Source organism: Mus caroli, chromosome 3 (genome assembly GCF_900094665.2).
Source record: "Mus caroli chromosome 3, CAROLI_EIJ_v1.1, whole genome shotgun sequence".
Classification (NCBI taxonomy): Eukaryota; Metazoa; Chordata; class Mammalia; order Rodentia; family Muridae; genus Mus; species Mus caroli.
The window spans coordinates 53,513,121-53,536,372 of record NC_034572.1 but is presented as its reverse complement, the minus strand read 5'-3'; positions in this window follow the sequence as shown (position 1 = coordinate 53,536,372).

Below are 23,252 nucleotides of genomic sequence, written 5' to 3'. Positions count from 1 at the left end.
AGACCTGTAAAGGCCTCGGACCACTGTGAGAGGGACTGAAGGGAAAATATTTTCAATAATTGCAAAACTAAGGATTTCTGCCTTTTATAAAAAAGTAAAGCAAGTCATGTCTTATAAACTTCATATTACCCCACTGTAACCTTACGGTCACAGTAACAATGATGTGTATGTTTATCAATAGCAGTAGCTGCCTGACATTATAACTTTCCATTCTACAAGTTCATGGATCTGATTAGAATAACTAAAAGATTAATTTTGTTTTTTGACATTTACTGCATGTGTTTTTATTTTGCTGAGTAAAACATTTTGCACTCAGTATGCTGCTACCCTTTGCACATCATTTATAACTATTATCCTAAAGATATTAAAAAATCTTTCCTTTTAATTTATGTTGAAATTTTTTTAGTTTTTTACTTTTTGTGATTTGAAGATTTGTCATGGGAATGGAAGAACATGAGGATTGCTGGGATCTTTCATATATTTGTGATCCATGACTCAGTTGTATGTTCTCTGTGACAATTCACAGTTTAGGGGAGAAAAAAAAGGTTGTGCTTAAATAAATAAAGTAAATGATTAAAATACAGTTATTATACCAAAAAAAAAAAGAATTGTACCAGAAGAGATAGAAAATGATATTGGATGGAGAACAGAAGTAGGTCATAAGTACTTTCTTCATCCATTGTATGCTTATTATCTGAAAGATCTGATTCCTGACGTAGATGTGAGGATTAGAATAATTGGGTTATGGGAACAGGAAAGGGCAGCAAACTCCTGGATGTAGTCTGCAGGCCCATGGCTTTAAGGCTTTAAGTAGCACAGGTGTCTGGGCCCTTATTGATTGAAGGCACCCACAGCAGGTGAGGCCTTATACAGTATACTGATATTGCCCACTGTAGCAGTTGGTTCTGATGCTACGGTCCTGTTTCCCATGCTAAGAGTCAGTTACTGGGTGGAAGGAAAGAGGCAGGACTTCCATATCCCACAGGCAGCTAAGGGAAGCAGAAAGAGAAAGGGGATTTTTGCCATGCTTTGGAGGGAGAAAAGATGACTAGCCATGTGAGGTCTCTGATGGAGTGACCATAAGCCAGTTTTCCCAATGGGAGATTAGAAACATAACTAAGCAGAGAGGCCAGTTTTGGGTTGCTGAAAAAAGGAGAAGGTAACTGAGTAACTAAAGCTGAGGACGGATTTAGGGTGCTGAGCTGGGACTGAAAAGAAGGGCACAAGATAGCCAAGGAATTCTTAGAAGTGCCCAGCAATTGAGACAATAAGGCAGATTGAAAATAAGCTAATGTGTCTTTGTGTGTGTGTATCTTTCATCTGCAGATCTGGGTGGAGGCTGATAGCTCAGTCATCCCTGAGCTTAAAGTGAAGTGTAAAGTCTACATACTACAGCCCACCTTAACAATAGTTCTTCATTGGCACAGTGAAGAAAATTTAGCAGCAAGAACCTGTGAACTGGAATTCAATGGGGATTGAGGGGAAAAAGAGATCTTGGTGTCGTGAGTGTCAGAAGGCCCAGAGAAGCCCCTGAAAAGGGCAGCAGGTCAAAAGCCTATGCAAGTCCAGCCTTTGTGTACTCTGTGTCATCTAAGATCAGAGAGCTGGATCTACTTCTGTCCACAGCGTGTACTGACAACTTTCTTTGTCCTTATTACCTCATCTCTATTAGCAACTTAGGGGCTGGGGCCAAGGACAATAAAATCCAATGTGATTGATTAGCTACACAAAATGTGATCTGGCTCTAATAACCCAGTGAGACTTCACATAACTAAAATAGAAAATGACCTCAAACCCCACTAACTGGGAAAAATGACTTTTCCATTAATTTTCCACACCATAACTTGAGGCTTTGGGACAAAGATTTATGGTCACATGAGATAGACTTGGGATTCACCAGTCTAATATATAATGCCTCTTAAAACAAAGTTTCTTTGTATTTAAATTTTGTTTAGTTTTAATTAGTTAATTTATGAAACATAGTTTTACACTTTAGGTATCTTCTGAAAAAATCCATTAATGAGCACACTTCTGGGTTTTAAAAAGTTGGTCATTGTTTGGAAATTTACTATCAATTCTTTGCTGGGCAACTTATTCTTTTAATGCTTACTAGGTACTGCTAACATCCTCTGCCCGAACTACTAAGTCCAGTCGGCACTGTGTTTCAGTGCAGTGGGTAATGATATAGCCTCAAAAAAGTGGTGTTTCTTATGGACAAGCCAAATTTATCTATTTATAGTTCGGGGAATTTGGACAAGTAATTAAAACAATTTGTACAATCATTTGTTTGAGAAGTGTTGTGGGGATTGAGTTAGCTTTACAAGGACAACAGCTGCATTTAGTAACACTAGCTAGCTGCACTAACACTACTGTTATCGTGGTAGTTACTTATATTGTATGTACATTTAGCCATGTAGAACAAGAGTTTTATTAAGAATATTTTACTCATGCTTTTAATTGTCAGACACTTTTGGCCTTGCCATCTAATTTTTTGGAGATATGGGGCAAGTTTGTTTTTTCTCCTGGTCTCCTTTTTTTTTTTTTTTTTCATGTATCATACAGGGACAAAATCACCTACTTTAACTTTTTCTCTCAGCTGAGAGGCTGTAACCAATTGCTCAGAATAAGTGAAATGTTAGTCAAGAAGGTCTATGAATCCATAAAATGTTCCCAGCATGCAACATTTGAATTTTTGCCTTTGCTCCTTTTTACTGTCACAATGAATTTGCCTTGCTGTTGATAAATCATTAAAATTGAAGTGAAATTCCATTGTTAGAATTCCTTAAGCTTCTACTTTGTTATTCTGTGAAATGTTCTTTTAGAGTTTATTTCTACAGTATAATTGCCTAAGCTGTTTTCCCTAATTTCTCTCCTTTGAAAGTATAGCATGAGTTGTAGCTCCTGAGTGTTATGTCTGTCATTTATATAGTCTTGCCTTCATCTATAGCTTCTCATGTTCTATTGCGTACTGTCGGATCATGTGAGCATACTATTAAGATGACACAGTCTGGTTGAACTCTCTTATTCAATAATTCTGCACAGTAACAGGCTTGCATATGTTCCAAATGGCCCAGAGAACATACACTAAGGATCAGTGCTGTACATATGTGATAACAAAAGCAATTTCATCACTTGCACAACATTTGTTTCTTCTACCACTGTGCTGTAGATTGTAAGCATGCTGAAGTAATTCCCTGGTCTCCTCGTGAAGGAGGTAATATAGTCCTGATGTTGTGTAGAAGAACAAGACCAGTACAGAAGATTAATAGGTATGGAGGGGTTGTGTGTGTGTTTGAGTTCGAAAATACAGCAGTAACAAAAATGTGGCTTTCATATAATTGAACTCACTTTGTCTTGAAAGCACTTGTCAATATGGAAAGCAGGGTGAGGTGTCAATACATAGTATCCATATAGTAATTCAGTTATAAATTATATTAGACATACACTCATTATATAGGTATATATGCTGACCTTTTGTAAATTAATATCAGTTATAGTTACATATAACCCTATTTAATCTATATTTTTTCTTTTATTGAAAATAGACATTTCCTCAAATATTGCATCCTGATTATAGTTTCCCCTCCCTCTATTCATTCCAGTTTCTCCATATATCCCTTCCCATCTGAATCCATACCCTTTCTGTTTTTCATTATAAAATAAGCAGACTTCTTAGGGATAATAATAAAATAGAATACAGTAAGACAAAACAAAACTAACACATCAGTATAAGACAATATTTTAATATTCTACTGTAACACCATAGTATAAAAACTTACCACCATTTGTTTGTCATTAACAGGTTAAAGAGTTCTTGTATTCCATGATCATTTAACCATTTTCTTTTAGTTCAGAAGCCAAAGGGCAATTCAAAAGAGGTGGTGTCAATTTCACTGTCCAGTGTGCCAAACATTGCCCTAAGGACATGGGACATAGCTGATATGTCACTGAACACTGAGATGAGATCAGTGCTCAATTTATTAACTTGTCAGTATTAGATACATTCTGGATTCATAAAACAAGCAGACTACAAAGGAAAGCATTTCATTCACAAATTTTATAATTTACACTGAGACAACGGAATAAAATTTTGAGTGCATTATCATATTTGCAACATATTTTAACACATTCAGCCACCAGTTTCTGTATCTAGGTTACCATAAAAGCCTTATATTTTAACATATTTAAATATATTGAAGTATTAATGTTAATATTTAATGTATGTCCCATAAAAAATGGTACAAAAGACATATTTTAACTGGACAACATTTGTGTAAAGCTAGCAGGTAGTTGATCATATACTTTTCACAGTCTGCTAAATTGTATAAACAAGTACTGCTTCATCATGAAACTAGACATGTCTAAGGCTGTGGGAATGTGGCTGTTTATGGGTGAAGCCTGTGGGTAACCACATGTCTACCAAGTGGCTGACCATGTCTGCCTTCCTTTGGCTTCAGTATTTATTCTTGTGACTGTGAAACTCAGAGTGGGTACTGTGGGTCTCTATCATTGAAGTAGTGAGTGTGAGTTAGTGTAGCTAATTTTAATATGAAAGTATATGTATTCAAACCATGAAAGGGGTTTGCATATTCTGATAAGAATTTAGGACAACATTCTAGCCAGAGAAACAATTGCCATATCTATCAGGATCACAGAAGGTTTCCTACCAGCCACCACACAGCCACCACACTCTTCTAAGAACCAGAGAGGGCAACAGAAACTAAGGAACAAAATACCCACCCAACAAAAACAAAACCAGACATCAGTGCCTAGAACTATAATCTCCCCAAATCCAAAAGCCTAGATGCCAGGATAAAATCTCAATGAAAACCAGCCAGGACAATAAGTCCCCACTAGAGCCCAGCAGCCCTATGTAGCAGGCCCAGAGCATTCCACCCTAGCTTAAGCACAATAAAAAGATCTTAAAATCACCTTTCAGAATATAACAGAGGTATTAAAGAGGAAATGAACAAATCCTTCAAGGAAATATACTAGTCCCAAATAACCAGAGGAAGAAAATTAATAAAACAGCTCAGGATCTAACACTAGATGTAGAATAATAGAGAATATGCATGCAGAGGGATATTTAGAACTAAAAAATCTAGGAACTTAGACAAAACCTCAGAGGCAAGCTTCACCAACAGAAAACAAAAGACAAAAGAGATAATCAACAGCATTGAACACATAATAGAAAAATATAAAACATTGATCTAATAATGTTAAATCTGAAAAATTCCTAGTACAGAACAGCTAGTAAGTCTGAGACATCATAAAAAGACAAAAATCTAATACTAGTAGAAATAAATAAAGGAGAAACCACATATAAAGCACAGAAAATGTTTTCAACAAAACCATTAATGGAAATTTCCAAAAACTACAGAAGAGCATACCTATCAATAGGCATACAAAACACCATATAGACTGAACCAGAAAATAAAGTTCCCTTGGCACAAAATAATCAAAATACTAAGTACACAGAGCAGAGAAAGATTAAAAAGTTATAAGAAAAAGAAAGACCAAGAAATCTATTAACATATAAAGAAAGACCTATTAAAATTACATCTGACTTCTCAATAAAGACTCTAAAAGCCAGAGGGTCCTAGAAAGATGTGCTACTATGAGGTCACAGATGCCAGCCCACATTCCTATGCCCAGAAAAACTTTCAATTACCAACATTGGAAGAAAGAAGAATAAATTTAAGAAATATATATCTAAAAATATAGCTCTACCAAAGGTGCTAGAAGAAAAAGTTCAACCTAAAGAAGTTAATTTCAACCAAGAAAGACAGGAAACAGATGATTTCTTCAAGCAAAAGATTAGAAGAACACTGAGAGAGAGAAAAATCTCAATTTTCCACTAAAAAAGACTAACAGAATACATTCTAAAACAGGATCTTTCAGCTGCATCCAAGAAACACTTCTTATCTTCAAAGATAGACATTACCTCAGAATAAAAGAACAGAGAAACACATTCCAGGGAAATGGATCTAAGAAGCAAACTGGTATATATTCATTTTAGCATCTCAAAATAGACTTCAAACCAAACTAACCAGAATACATAGAGAAGGACACTACATTCTCATTAAAGGAGAAAGAACCAAGAAATCATTGCAATTTTAATATCTATACCCCAAAGAAAAGGGCATCGACATTTTTAAAAGAAACACTACTACAGTTTAAATCACATATTGACTCTCACAAACTGTTAGGGGGAGAGTTCAATACCCTACTCTCACCAATGGATAGGTCATACAGGGAAAGACTAAACAGAAAGGCTGAAGCTAGGAGATGTTTTAAACCAAATGGACATAACAGATATTTATGGAACATTTCACCAAACTCAAAAGAATATACCTTCTTCTCAGCACCCCATGGATCTTTCTCCAAAAATCAACCATATACTCAGATACAAAACAGGTCTCAATAGATACAATAATATTGAAATAATATCTTGCATAGTATATGTCTACCAAGGTTTAACTTGGTATCAACACAGCAGAATCAGCAAAAGGCTTGAAAACTAATGGAAAGTGAGCAACTCATTACTGAATGAAATATGGGTCAAAACAGGAACTAGGAAAGAAATGGAAGACTTTCTAATATTGAATGGAAATATATACACAATATACTCAAGCATATGGGACACAATGAAGTCTATTCTAAGCTGCAAGTCCACAGTACTAAGTGCCTACATGAACAAATTAGAGAGATATCATACTAGAAACTTAACGGCGTGCATGAAAACTCTAGAACCAAAAAATAGAAACAAACAAACAATACAATACAAAAACAATGACACAGGGAATTGGTTCTTTGAGAAAATTGGTTCTAATCCAAATTAAATAAAGGGAGGATGTAATATGCAAATTAAAAATAAAAAAATAAAATGAGATATAAAAAAATCACAATGAAGATACAGAAAGTCCCAAGGACATGCTTTAAAAATTTGTGCTCTTTGCCATTAAAAAATGAAAAGAAGTAGATGCTTTCTCAATAGATATCACAAGCTAAAACCTATAAGATATGCAATTTAAGAAATCCTCATTGAAATAAAAACACAACTGAAAGTCTCCCAAACCAAAGGAAAAAGTTCCTCAGGCATAGATACTTTTAGTCCCGAATTCCACCAGGCTCTCAAGAAAGTATTAACCCCAATATTCCTCAAACTCTTCCACAAACTAGAAGCTGAAGAGAAGAAACATTGCCCAATTCGTTATATGAGGCCACAGTTAACCTGATACGCAAAGGACATAAAGGTCCAACCAAGAAAGAGAATTAGAATAGAAATTTCAAATTAGAAATAGAATTTCCATTATGAACAGTAATGCAAAAAAAATTACCAATTAAATACTTGAAATCAAAGTCTAAAAACACATTAAGAAAACATCTACCATGATCAAGTAGGCTTCATTCCATAGATGCAGAGATGATCCAACATATAAAATTGGTAAATGTAATACATCTTATTAAAAAAAAAACCTAAAAGTTGAAATCCACACAATCAATTCATTAGATTTAGGGAAAAAAAAGCCTGTGACAAAATCTAATACCTCTTCACGATAAAAGTATTGGAAAGATTAAAAACACAAGAGGCATATCTAAATGTAATAAAGGCAGTTTACAGCAAGAATACAGACAACAACTTAAAAGGGGAAATCTAGGAAGACAAGGTTGTCATTCTCTCCTTAGTATTCAATATAGTACTTGAAATCTTAAAGCAATGAGACAACTGAAGGAGATTCAAGGTAACAAATTGGAAATGAAGAAATCAAAATGTCTTTATTTACAGGCAGGTGATATGACAGTATACATAAATGAAACAATATTATACATAAAATCGTATATCAAATATTCCAGTGGAAAACTCCTATAGCATTTTCAGCAAAGTAGCTGGATATGAAATAAACTCTAAAAATCAGTATCCCTCCCCTATACAAATGACAAATGAACTGCACACACAAAAGAAATAATGGAAACTACACATTTCCCAATAATCTCAGATATGATACATCACAGGGTATCACTAACCATTCAAGTGAAAGATTTAAAGGATTAAAAACTTTAAGTCATTGAAGAAGAAAATTGAATATATCAGAAGATGGGAAAATCTTCCATGCTCACTCATGGATTAGTTGGATTAATATAGTAAAAATAGCCACCCTACCAAAAGTAATCCATAAATTCAACGCAATTCAAATTCCAACAAAATTGTTTACATACTTTGAAAGACTAATTCTCATCTTTTCATGAAAAACAAAACAAACAAACAAACCAGGATAGCCAAAACATTCCAAAAACAATGAAAGACCGCTGGGGGTATCACTATTTCTCAATTCAAGTTGTATTACAACACTATAGTAATAAAAATCTCATGGTGTTGGCACAAAAACAGACACATTGATCAATAGAATTGAATTGAAGACTGAAACATAAATCTACACACCTATTCTTAATTTTTTGTTTAAAAAAAAGAGTCAGAATCACACATTGGAAATAAGACAGCATCTTTCATAAATAGTGCTGGTCCAACTTGATGATTGCATATAGAAGAATGCAAATATATACATACTTATAACCTTGCCCAAACTCAACTTCAAATGTATCAAAGACCTCAAATCAAACCAGTTACACTGAACCTGATGGAAGAGAAAGCGGGAAATTGCCTTGAATTCAATCATAGAGGAAAAATCTTTTTGAACAGAACACTGTTAGCATGGGTACTGAAATAAACAATTAATAAATGCTACTTCATGAAACTGAAAGGACAACAACCTTTGGAAAAAGCAGCAGACTAGAGAATTGGAAAAGATTAAAAAAAATAACTGTACTTCAAATAGAAGGCCAGTATCCAAAATATGTAAAGGACTAAAAAAACTCGATATAAAGAAAATGAAATTTTCAATTTAAAAATGGAATATAGATCTAAACAGAATTTTCAAAAGCAAAAACACAAATGGCTGAGAAACAAAGAAATATTGAACAACCTTAGTCATCAGGATACTTCACTGAAAACTACTTTGAGATTTCATTTTATACTTGGCAGAATGGCTAAGATTAATATATCTAGTGACGATTTATACGGGTGAGGATGTTTGGTAAGAGGAGCACACATCCTTTGTTGCTGGGAGAGCAAACTAACGCAACCACTATGGAAATCATTGTGGTAGTTCCTTAGGAAAATGGGACTTAATCTATCTTGAGATCCAGCTATACCACTTTTGAGCATATATCCAAAGGACACTTCATGCTACCAGAGACACACTTGCTCAACCATTTTTAATGGAAGCTATTTAATAGAATAATGGAAGTTATTTAATAGAATGAAATTGGAAGCAATCTAGATGCACCTTAATAGAAGAATGCATAAAAATACAATGGTGTATTATTGGGCCACTATAAAAAATTCATGAAATTTATAGGGAATTTAATGGAACTAGAAAAAAAATCATGCCAAGTGTGATATCTGAGACTGAGAAAGACAAATATGGTATCTATTGTTCATATGTGGATTTAGCTGCTAGGTAAATGATAAACAAGCTATATTCTGTAGAACTATAGAGTTTAAGTATAGAATAAGGGACAACAGGGAATAGATAGATATTTTTGGAAAAGGGATATAGAATAGATCATTATGGGTAAATAGAGGGTTGGATCAGAAGGATTAACAGGGGAGAATAAGAAGAAAGGGGACAAAGAAGGGAAGAGAGTGACAGACAGCTAAAATTAAAGGCCATTTGAGGGGTTAAATGGAAGCTCCCCAAAGTGTACACCTATATAAAGGTGATTCAAATGAAATCACCAAGTAATTTGGTAGACAGTGCTTTCACCTATCACTAAATGAAGCTTCCAGTACCAAGACTGGATTACATTTAATTGAGTTCTTAGTTAAAAGGTGCCCATTTGAGATCATCACGCAACCCAGCACAAAACCCAGGCTATTGCTGATACTATAGGTTGGTCTTCACAACTGATGTCAAAGTCCTGTTGCTGAAGATAATACTTACACAACTCATTGAAAATTGGAATTTTAGCTGGTGCCTACACAGAGCCTTTAGTTCCAAATGTTAGTGTCTGTGGAACAAGAAAGAGAAATTTAAGTATCAACTCAGTCATGTTTTAATCTAGAGTGGTAGCCTCCCTACAAGATATGTTAGGGCAATGTTAACACAAAACTTGTGAGAGTGACCAGCCAAAGTATGATTTGATCTAAATCCCACTCTATGAGATGGAATGCTTCCCTGACATTGCTTGGTTGATCAAGAACTAGAGACTAAATGCCCAAGGTCCTTCGGGTAAAACTGAATACAAATAAACACACAAACAAACAAACACAAAACAGCAATAAAATGACTGACTTCTAATAACACTGTGCCATGCTCATAGATCAGTGCCTTGCTTAGGCATCATCTGAGATGCATCCTCCTGCAGCAGATGGGGATAAATACAGAGGCCCACAGATAGACATTATTCAGTGAGCAAGAGACCTTGGAATTACTTAGCCCTAAACTAGATGTCTCTATCAAATCCATTCCTTCAGAACAACAGGGAACCCTGAAGAAGAGGAAGTACTGAGAGCATAAAAGCTGGAGGGGATGGAGGACACCTAGGTAACCAGATCCTGTAAATCAACATGAGCAAAAGCTCATAAAAACTAACAGAGACTGACACATGGCATGTTGAAGGTCTGCACTAGGTAATTTGCATACATACACACACACACACACACACACACACACACACACACACACACACACACACACGCACACACACATGCGCGCGAGCTCGCGCGCGCACTATGGCTTCCAGTTAGTGTTTTTCCAGGAATCCTGAGACTGCAAATCAGTGCAGCTTTGATTCCTGTGCTTTTTTTCTTAGGCTCCTTTCCTTCTCACTGCTTGCTTTGTCTAATCTGACATGTCCTTTTGTTTGTTTTTAAATCTTACTATACTTTACTATCCTTTAGAAGCCTGATGTTTTCTAATGAAAGACAGAAAGGGACTATATCTGAGCGGGAGGTGAGTTAAAGAGGACTTGGGTGTAGACAAAGGGAAAAAACATAGTTTTCGAAAAAATTATTTTAATAAATGTGGGTTAGGGAAGCACATACTGCTGAAACAAGAAAAAAAGAACTTAAACCCTATAGTGGACAGAGAAAAATCCATATTTCCTCTCTTTTTCAAAAGGAGTATATATATTTATAAGCTCCTTTTTAAAGTTTCCCCCTTTTATGAAACAGATTCTTTTCTCATGCAAGGTAATCTGAATACAGTTTCTCCTCCCTATACTCCTTCCAGTTCCTACCATCTCCTCCCCTGTCTGGATCCACTCATTTTTCGTCTCTTGTTAGAAAAGAACAGGCTTCTAAGAGTTATCAACAAAACATAACAAAATAAAATATAATAAGATAAAGCAAAAACTATCATATCAAAGTTGGACAAGGCAAACCAACAGAAAAATAAAAGAGCCCTGGAGAAGGCAGAAGAGTCAGGGAACTCCTTATTCACACATTCAGGAATCCCATAAAGGTATTAAGCTAAAATCTATAGTACACATGCTGAGGACCTGGTGCAGACCTGGGTAGGCCCTGTGCTTGCTGCCTCAGTCTCTGTGTGTTCTTGTGAGCTTTGCTCTATTTTAGAGGGCCTTGTTTTCCTCTGTCCCCTCTGTCTCCCTCAATCTTCCTGCCTCCTCTTCCATGTGGTTTCATGAGCTACAAGGGAGAGAATTTGATGGAGTCATCCCATTTAGAGTTGTGGTTCCAGGTTCTCTCTCTCTCTCTCTCTCTCTCTCTCTCTCTCTCTCTCTCTCTCTCTCTGCATAATGTCTGACTGGGTTGCTGTATTTGTTTCCCATTTGTTGCAGGATAGAATGCTGTAATGATGATGGTAAAGACATATTTTCAAAAGGACAGCCAGAGCTACACAGAGAAACCCTGTCTCGAAAAACCACAAAAAAAAAAAAATGCACATGGATACACACACATATGCACACATATGCATGCTAAAAAATTTTTTTTTACTAAATCCACTAACTGTACATTCTGTGTAGCCAGATTGAGTTTTCTTTGTGTTCTACTTCGAAGGGTGGAGAGATTCTTAGTAACAAAGTGTTCCTTTCATTTCTAAATTTTAAAACTCCAAGTAAAACTTGTGGCAAGGATCTTTCTGCATGTATAAGTCTCTCCATACTAACAGAATGGGTCATAAATACTGAGTTCTAAATTGGCTGTGCTTGTCTTGTGATTTCTGTACCTCACCAGAAGCAAAGAATAGCTGAACTGAGGCTAATTTTCACACTTGAAGTTCAAAGTTAATTCTGTTTATTTAAAAGATCTCATCTAAGAATTATAAATGTTTGTTTTTATAGAATGAGATCATGTGGCCATATGATGTTTGAAAAATTTTCCAATATATCAAAATAACAGAGCCTAAATTAATGACTCTAGATGTGTAACAAGTGGGACTAGTTTTATCCAAACAGCAGAAAAATTAGTTCAATCTATGTAATTGCTGACTTAAAGATTTTTATGGACATAATTTTACAGATGTACCATAGTTTATTCCAATTAAGAAGATCATTTTGTTCCTATAATAGATTCTCGGTTTTGAAAATTATATATTATACTATAATCTAATTTTTAGTGACCCGTTTGGTGACTATAAATGCCCTCTGACAGCACTTAGAAAAAAATTAAACTTTAGAAAAATAAATGTCCTGGCAGCCAGTGTTACTTAGATTCTTGCTAGTTTGAGGGTCAGTTGTGGGCTAGTTTGCACACATTCTGACACTTATACCTAGTAAATGTAGGCCATTTTAGTAGGTCTTCAATAACCAGGGAGTGGGAAAAGTAAAGGCAAATAAGTTTTCTGTAAAATGTGAAGCCTTAGACTTACTTTAAATATCAATATAATATTTTGTACTTTAGGTTTGGCCTCAAACAGGTTTGGATCAGATGGCAAAAGGCCATGAAAGAAAATGATGAATGTTTCACAGGGCTTGGTAGAACTCCCAAAGCATAACAGGGTAGGGTTATTTAACCAGCCTGTCAATGTTCATTTTTCTCTTCTCTAGTGTGCGCAACAAGGTCATTTGATACTATAAAAATATTAGCACAATGAGAATTCATGTTTCAAGTATTTAAATGACATAAATGGTCTTTCAAATATTAAAACATTTAATATCCATATATGCTATGTTTTGGAACTTTCTCTATTATACTTTTAATTTTAGTGTACTATAGAATGTTCATAATAATACCACAGTTTTATTTTCAAGCAAAGTAGTATGCATCCTTATAGTAAATTAAAAGAATAGTTTAGATTCTCAGTGTCTTAATTTTGTCTTTTAGAAGTAAGGTCAAACTTTGATTTCAAAGTAATCTATTAGTAAGCAAGGAAGCTGTCATATAAAAATGAATGGAGGCTTCCATTATAGAAAACAAAACAACAACATCAAATAATTAAAAAATAACATGACACAAGAATCACCACAACAGTTCTTCAGAAAGGAATGTCAGTGTTTGAAGATGGTAATACACGGTAATGGTAGGAGAATAGGATGCACTTTAAGGAAGAGCTTACAGTTCCTTCTGTAAGGACTCTCTTATACCATGGACATTATTCTATAAAGGTCAACTTAGTTCTCTGTGTGGTGATCATCTCTTTCCTGAACCGCACTCAGCTGTAAAAGACCCATTTGTCTTGAAAAAAAAATCCCAATGGGGAGGCTGGGGGGAGGTCAAAAAGTTCTTGTAACTTAACTTGGCACCCAAATCTTAATATGGATTTTGAGTATGATAACTTCTCACAGAATGTAGTCCTTTTCCAAATATTTGTGGAGTTCTTAGTTTAGACATTCTATTAATTTTTTCCTTTCTCCTGCCCCTCGTTGCTCAATTACTAAATAAACACAGCTTGGCCCTTGACAGTCTCCCTACCCTCTTTTAAAAACATCTCAGGTGTAAGTCTTGAGCAGTGGACAGCAAATCACCCTTAACCTTCAAACTTTCCCATTAGAGATTTTGGTATAATATACATGTACATATTTTTTAAAGGAGAATTTGTAGGAAAGGACAAATAATTAAAGCTTAAATATATATATATAACCCACTAAATTGTAATGATAATTGAATTAACAATATTACTCCTTCAGCTTGCTGTATGAGATATATACACATACAACTCCTATTGCATGGCATATATCCCTAAATATATAATACATTGATATCAATATCTGTATAAATGTTGAATATATTTAAGTGTTTATTGCAGATGTAAAAGCTGCCTCTATAATAAGGGTGAAAAATTATATTCTCTTGGAATTGTTTGTAAACTGAATACATGAAAATTATTTGCATTTACATTTAAAATGATTTATACTGTTGCTGGATAATTACAATTGCCTTTGGGATAAAAGTTGAGCCAAATTAATTTTCAATCCTTACTGTTAAATACATAATTATGCCAAGGCATGTACATAATATTTTGGAACAATCTCACGTGTATTTTGACTAGAGGTGTCTCTAAAAAGTACAACTCTAAGGAGTGAAAGGAAGCAGCTGGGACCCATCCCCTCAGTTTATGAGTCAAGCAAACAAATTGTGACCAAGCAGAGCATAAGAAAGAGAATAACATGGAGTTATAAAGGAAGAATAGCACACGAGTTTTTGTTTGTTTGTATGTTTGTTTTAGATTGAACATGTAACTTTAAAGTTTTGTTATGTATCTTATTTATAGCTCTATGACTTTTTTTTTTAAACTTAGCTCCCAATTCTGAGGTATATGAAAGATAAAGTATAAAATGTCACTTAATACCCCTAGGCTTGGTCTTCTCTTTAATATAAGGTAAAAAGAAATCCACTTACTGATTTAAAGTTAGATTCAAAGCCAGGTATACTAACTAGTGCCAAGTACAGAAATCTAAGGCAGGAGTATCATTATAGGCTGGGGTCTAGCCTGAGTTACCTAGGAAATTCCAGAAGAGACTGAGCTCTGAATTGAGATATGTCCACAAAATAAAATAATCAAAAGCTATTTTAAAAGATTACCCAGGTCATTGTACTCCACCAAGTCTTTCAGAAATTCAGGAGGCACAGTTATGCCAAGTGTAAAATATAGTGTCCTAGGCCATACTGTCGATTTATCTCCCTGCAGTCAGCTTTGTTGGTTGGAGTGTAGATGAACTGGACACGATTTGTGTCTATTTGCAGTTGGCATAAGCCGCTTTCAGTCACAATCATAGAAATGGCATCACTTTGGTTTATCTGACTATGAACTGGTTTGGATGCTTAGAAAATAAAAGATGGAGCTTTGTTGAGATACGATATTTCCATTGCCTTTCCAGGATTGAAGTAGCCCCCTTCTTCAGCATTCATTATGTATTGCTCTCTGCCCTCTGCTTCTCTGTGTGGTACACCTGAAATGCTATAACCTGAACCATTCCAATTTGGATTCCCATACTAGGAATTAGACAATATAATTCACAGACACCTTTAGTATGCAGCTGGAGCTTTATCCATTAAACTTATGATGTTTCAGCAGAAAGCACAAGAATGAGATGAGAACAACACCAGATTCCCATGGATAATTTATTACCAATTCTAGACCCTTTGAAAGTTTGACCGGTTACTCTTACTTATTTATGAGATAACTATGTCCCATTTAAAAATTTCTCATCTTTAATAAGCTAACCAGTTGATTTGTGTTATGTTAAAACTTGACATTTTAACTAATACACAAAATGCTTGTGGAAAAAGCCGATACTGATGATTCAATTACTCATTAATTACCTGTCTTTTATGCAGGTTTTCATCCTCTGTAAAAACGTCATAATTCCTACTTTTTGTCATGCAGTTTTGAATAGTGGACTCTTAACAGCCAAAGCATACCAGATAGATGACAATTCTAATCATGACAACGATGTGATATATGATAATGAAGATGACATATGGTAATGAGGGTGATGACATCAGGTGACACTTGTTTTCAGATATATTTTCTACTTGAACTGCAGTGCTATGACAGACAATGCTGTTTTAAAGCAAACTGAACTGTTTTCCATCTATTTAAGAAGTTGCATCTCAAGACAACTTCTAGAAACTTCTGTACCTGAAAATCAAGTAACAATACAGAAGCTTTTAGAAAAATTCATGCTAAATCAATCGTGTATTCATACCTTCACCTTCTATTGATGGACCAATATTGTCCTGAATTTATTTTGGATAATGTGCTTATATCCACATGTCAACGGTGTTGAGATTTGACTTAAAAGAAAAATTAAAAAGACACGATGTTAAATGATTTGGAAACATGTCTGTGCTTTCCATTTCAGATAAAAATGTCAGGTCCAATTCAGCTGCAGTAATTTTACTCTACTTATCCAACTCAGTCAATTTACTTTGTATCCCTGGCAGACAAAAGAGTGTTTAATTTAGTTATGCTTAACCAAATAAAGAGAATTAACTATCCTTTTCATGCTTGCTATGTTGTGTGTTGATAGATGACTACATAATCTTGTATGCCTAAAGCTATGGATTGCATTCTAATATATGAGAAAATAGTGCTATTTAGTGGAGAATGATAAATCATTGCATCAACTGAAGTTGAATATTTTACAAGAATTTGTTAATATTAATACCTCTTTTTTTCTTGGCCCCCTCTCTCTCACACACAAAACTAAACTCAAGAGGGAATATTGCCATATGTGTGTGTGTGTGTGTGTGTGTGTGTGTGTGTGTGTGGCATCTGAAATAATGAAAAAAAAATCAACCAAGTTATGAGTAAATGTGAATTCTTAACTTTTGTTTAATGATTGTACAATCACACAGATTATATGATATAAGAACAATGATATATCAGTTTAAAGTGATAGCCCTAATTTTGTTTTGGGGAGCTATCAGCCTATTCTAAACATGCTGAATTGATAGAGCTCCCATCCTGTCTCTTCATGATACTTTGAATGCTATGACCTCAGTTCACACATTATTGCAATACTCTGATTCAGTAGAAGATTATGGTATTGAACGAACTGACAATTGCTCAAGGAATGCTATCATTTGTTTAAACATCTGGGAAATGAAGTGGTTGTATAAGAAGGTTTCTTATTCTGGACTCTACAACTACTCACCATTAGTACCATAAACAGATCCATGGGGAAACAGGCTGGACCAGTGCACTCAAAAGTCATAGGTAGAGAACAAAAACAACAACAAATTTAATTGAAAAGCGATGATAATGGAAAAAAAGGCAATTCTGATAAATACAAAGCAGATGATTATGAAACTTTCATCAATATAATTCTTTATAACAAGATGATAAAATTATAACAAAACCAGACACATACTGTTAAGTAATGTTCAGGTTAGAATATAAAATATTCCACAAAAGTTTCATGAGTCAGAAACCTAGTAGGGTTTAGAGAAATACCCAAGGACTCTGTGTTAACCAAAATATTAACTCATTGATTCATAATGTGATGGAACTGATAAGTGTTGAGACATAGTTGAAGAAAGTAGGTCACTGAGGCATTTTCTGGAAAGATGTGTGCTATTTGTAGTCCTTTCCAGTCTCTATCTTTTTCCTGGCCATCATGAGCTCAACAATCTTGGTCTTGTGTTTCTATCACTGACTTTCTGCTTCACCTCCTGACTAAAGTAGTAGATTCCAATGAATTTCAACTGAAATATATGAAATATTTACTTGAAATAAACCTTTCTCCTTTTGAACTGTTCATCTCAGGTACCTGCCATTGTGATGAAAAGCTAATACCAGAGCCTATACTGCAAGCAACAAGGTAAAAAAAAATCATTATAAAAATGACCACCAGCCAATCATACTTATGTAATTTCAGGTAGTTAGACACATGTTTCACTTTAAAATGTGTTTTCAAAGTGCCACCACTTATTAAAATTATAGTAGGTTGGATGAGAAGTGAGAAGGCACCCTGAAGAAAGTAATGTACCTGTACAATTCCCAGTTATAGAATAAAGAGTAAAATCATAATTTAACATACACATAAGTATGTGGTCTAACTTTGAACTACTCTGTTGAGTATGAATATCTGAATTATAGAATTTTTTAGTGGGCTGATGTGGCATTTCGACATTATGAAGAAAAATATAATAGGAAAGTAGATTTTCCCCAAAAGTCATACATGAAATAGAAGTTACAAATAAAAGTCTTTTAACATCACTCCATTGAGAAATGGAAGGGAAAAGCAATGTGATCAACATATTAATCATTTCAATAGAAAATGTTTCAATATTTTAAATTTATCTGTTAAAATATGTAAGAAATGTGTGAGGCCTAAATATGTTTAAAATATGCTATGTGCAGTGAAATCTCTTATGTCTACAATGCATCTATAGTAGTAAAATAGATTTAAAAGTTTGTAAACCAGGCACGGTAGTGAATGTCTATAATCGGAACACTTGATCTAATATAGCGGGAAGATTTTTTTTATTAGATATTTTCTTTATTTACATTTCATATGTTATACTCCTTTCTAGATTCCCCTCCAAAAATTCCCTATCCCCTATCCTCTCCCCCTGCTCCCCAACCCACCCACTCCCACTTTGTGGCACTGGCATTTCCCTATAGTGGGGCAGAGGACCTTCACAGGACCAAGGGCCTCTCCTCCACTTATGACCGACTAGGCCATCTTCTGCTACATATACAGCTGGATCCATGAGTCTCACAATGTGATTTCTTTGATTGGTGGTTTAGTCCCAGGGAGCTCTAGGGGTACTAGTTAGTTCATATTGTTGTTCCACCTATGGGGCTCCAAACCCCTTCAGCTCCTTGGGTACTTTCTCTAGCTCCTTTGTTAGGGTACCTGTGCTCTGTTCAATGGATGACTGTGAGCATCCACTTCTATATTTGCCAGACAATGGCAGAGCCTCTCAGGAGACAGCTATATCAAGCTCCTGTCAGCAATATCTTGTTGGCATCTGCAATAGTGTCTGGGTTTGGTGGTTGTTTATGGATTGGATCCCCAGGTGGTGCAGTCACTGGATGGACATTCCTTCAGTCTCTGTTCTACACTTTTTTTTTTTCTGTAACTCCTTCCATGGGTATTTTGTTCCCCCTTCTAAGAAGGATTCAAGTATCCACACTTTGGCCTTCCTTTGGTCACAAGACTATCTTTAAAAAAATCTAGTGTGTGTTGCCTACTCCAGCTTAGAACAACCTCACAGTAGGTACAGAAACATTAACGACTATTTGCTTTAAAATTCAGTAACAAGTAAAGGACACTTTAATGATTATATTTAACACATACCCTATTAATAACTCCTATAAAACATGATAAAAGGGGGAAATTCTTTGGAGAAAATAAAAATAAAATATTTATAAAGAATATCAGAAAATTAATTCAATTCACCAATAAGTTATTTAAATTATTAAGTTAAAGAAGTTCTGTTAGGACCTGGAGAAATAAATTATTGGTTTAGAACACTTGGTGCTCTTCCAAAAGACTTGTGTTCAGTTACTAGTTTCTATACCAAACTGAAACTCCACATCCAAGTGATCAGGCACTCTTTTATGCCCTCCATTACTAGCAGAAGACACATGACATACAACCATGAAGATACACACATACATGCATACATACATACATACATACATACATACATATGCATGTACACACACATGAGAGAGAGGGGAAGGGGAGGAAGAAGGGAGATGGAGAGGGAGAGGGAGACAGAGAGAGAGAGAGAGAGAGAGAGAGAGAGAGAGAGAGAGGGAGAGAGTGTTAGTTTAAAAGATCAAGAAGATCAAAGATAGTCATAATACAAAAAAGAATAAATAACATGGGAGAAATTACCTGACTAGGTTTTATGACTTGTAAATTAAGAAATAGTGACTGAAATAGGCAATAAAAAGACACATTACTGGGATGGAAAAGAAATTCCTATTCCACACAAACAAAACTTAATGTGTCATACTGTGTATATGACAGATGTGCATGATGAATTACATATCAAATCTTGAAAATAAGATGAGCTAATTATTATTAGCACACTTAGGTATAAAGATGAAAAATGAATGAAATTTGTTACTGATATCAAACTGCAAGTGAAAATTGATTTCAAATGGAAGATAAATTGCAATTTTATATGGTTTTATGTAATATAACTGCTTTATAGCATCAAGATTAAAATGTCTTAAAAATAAAATATCAAATAAAACCTAACTATAAGAAAAATGACTGAAAACCTCTGTTTCATTAAGGTAAATTTTCTGCCCATCAATAGAAATCATACTGAAAATGAAGTTAAGGTGCTGAGTGAAGCCTTATATTTATAGCATGGGTGTGAATAATTTTCCATTTCCTTATACTTTCTTTAAATTTATTTATTTTATTTTTTATGTATATGAGTGTTCTCCATGCATTCATTTATCACGTGTGTGCCTGGTGTCCACAGAGGTAGGACAGCTGTAAATTGCCATTTGGGTGCTGGTAGTGGAACCTGGATTCTCTGCAAGCTAGTGCTCATAATTGCTGAGCCAAACCTTCATCCCCAATTCTTAAATTCTTTAGGATGTATTTCACTAAAATGTACTACACAGATTCCAGATAAGGCTCACAGACCCAATGGGAAGTTCCACATCTCACCATAAGCAGGAAGTCATCTCTCAGTTAGAGTGAAACCCACATACATGCAAATAGTTCCACAGTTTTCTGAGAACCTAGGGAGAAGCCAATTGTAGGAATCCTACAATAAGGCCCACAGATGCAGGGAATTTTATATCTTCCATATCAAGTTATATACCTAAGCAAGAGACCTTGCTGACAAAAGGCAATGCTTGGTTCTCAAAAGAAGCTTAGAAATAGAGCCTCTAGTTGCAAGTACTAGCCCTACAGAGAGATATAAAGACTAATCCTAGCAAGACTTTATCTATTATAAATACTAACACTGGAGAGAGAAAGGAGGCTTGTATCTGAAGAGAGACAGAGACAGAGTCACCCAAACACTAACTCCAGATGAAATGGGCAAGTGCAAGCATATGAACAAAAACAAAACAAAACAAAAATACACCGTCTTTCTCCCAAATTAGGAATTAAATAGTAATGGCTCCAAGTGAAGAAATCTGGGCAAATTTCCAGACAATTATTTTTTTAAAGATAATTGCATCTGTGTCTAAAAACTCAAAGGTACAAAAGTGCTCAAAGAACAAAGTGACTGGCCCTAATGAAATAATGACTTCAATGTTGAAGCATCAAACAAAACTGAAATGGTGCTGGAAATGAAAAACTCAATAAGGCAAATAAAAATCTCAGTGTCTAGACTCACCAATAGAATGTACCATGTGGAAAACAAAATACATATATATATATATATATATATATATTTCTTATATTTCATATATGTATATATCTTCCATATGTGGAATATTAGAGGGCTAAAGTATTATATATATATATATGTGTATATATGTACATGTATATGTGCATATATATATATATATATATATATATATATATATATATATGTGTGTGTGTGTGTGTGTGTGTGTGTGTGTGTGTATCCTTCAAAACACTTAATAGGATGAAAAGGGAAATGCTGAATGAGATAATAGAGTTGAAAAATATCAAAAGCACAGATAAGAAAAAGGGCATTGAAAGCCATAGAGAAAATGATGAAGTGATCTATAAAAGCAGGCTCATCAAACCAACACATATATTTCATAAAATAAACTAAAGCCAGAAGGGCCTGAAAATAATATTCAATATTCTGAAAGATCACATTGCCAACCTAGACTATTATATCAAACAAAACTATTGATTACAATTGAGGGACAAATAAAAACTTCCCAGCATTCGAATACTAAAGAGTTTAGGCCCACTAAGTCAACTGTAGAAAGATGTTGGAAGGAGGCATCGGTCTAAAAAGAAAAAATAAATCTGAAAATGCCATATGAATACACTCTGCTATACCAAGACAATTCTAACTAAAAATGTCTTTTTAAACATCTCACATAAAAATATTGTCATTAGTTGACACACACCTTTCAACAATTATTCCTTAAAATATTTGCATGTATTTTATTTTTAATTAAGTGTATATGTGATTGTATGAATGTGGCTTTGTGCATAGGAATGTAGTGCCTGAAGAGGGCAGAGAAAGGTATAAGAGTTTCTGGAGCTGGAGATACAGGCAGCTACAAGCCAGGGGATGTGGATGTTGGGAACTGAACATAAATCCCCTGCAAGAGAACTATGCATACAATTGAACCATCTCCCAGTACCTCAATAATACTTATTTTATTGATGGTCTCAAGTTCCCAAATAAAAAGACAGAGGATAGTAGACTGGATTATGGCTTAGAATCTATCTTTTATTGCTTCCAAGAAAAATACCTTACTATTGATGATAAATCACCTTTGGATAAAAAGCTAGAAAAGGCATAATAAGCAAATAGAATTAAAATCCAAGCAGGAATAACTATCTTAATAACTGACAAATTGATTTCAAAACAAAAGTAGTCATGGTAGATAAAGAAATACATGAAAATAAAGGAAAGGCTCAGATGTAGAAAAAAGTGAACAGTGGAATGAAAGCTCAAGATACAATTATATGGGAATGGAGGTGATCACAGCATATTATATACATGTATGAAATATCATAACAAAATCCATCTCTTTGTACAATTAATAAATATGAATAAAAATGAAAAATACAAAAAAGGTTACATCATATTCATCAACAGAATGATCTATGAAGTAGGCATTACATATTTAAGTCTATATACAGAGAAGACAGATATAACTAATTTCATAATAAACCTACTACATGTAAAGTCTCATATTAATTCCAAAGCAATAATACTGTGTGACTGCAATACCTCATTCTCTGATTATGATGAATAAATGATTATGATGAAAAATAAAGAGAAAAACTCCTCTTCCGGCCGGACCAGCACCGGGGTAGCTAAAGCGCAGGGTCCTCTGACACCCGCCAGCTACCCAGGACCCCCGCCACAGGATTTTGAGACTGCTGGTGAGTGGAACACAGCTTCTGCTCCAGTCCAATCACGCGGTACCTGAAACTGCTTTGGTTGGGGAGGCAGAAATCCAGCCTGAGCAGGGCCACAAGCCTCTTCCTGTCAGAAAAACACCAGGGTATCTAGGGCGCAAGGTCGGCTGACACTCTCCAGCTACCCACAACACCCGCCATAGGATCTTAAGACTTCTGGTGAGTGGAACACAGCTTCTGCCCCAATCCAATTGCGCGCAGGACCTGAGACTGCATTA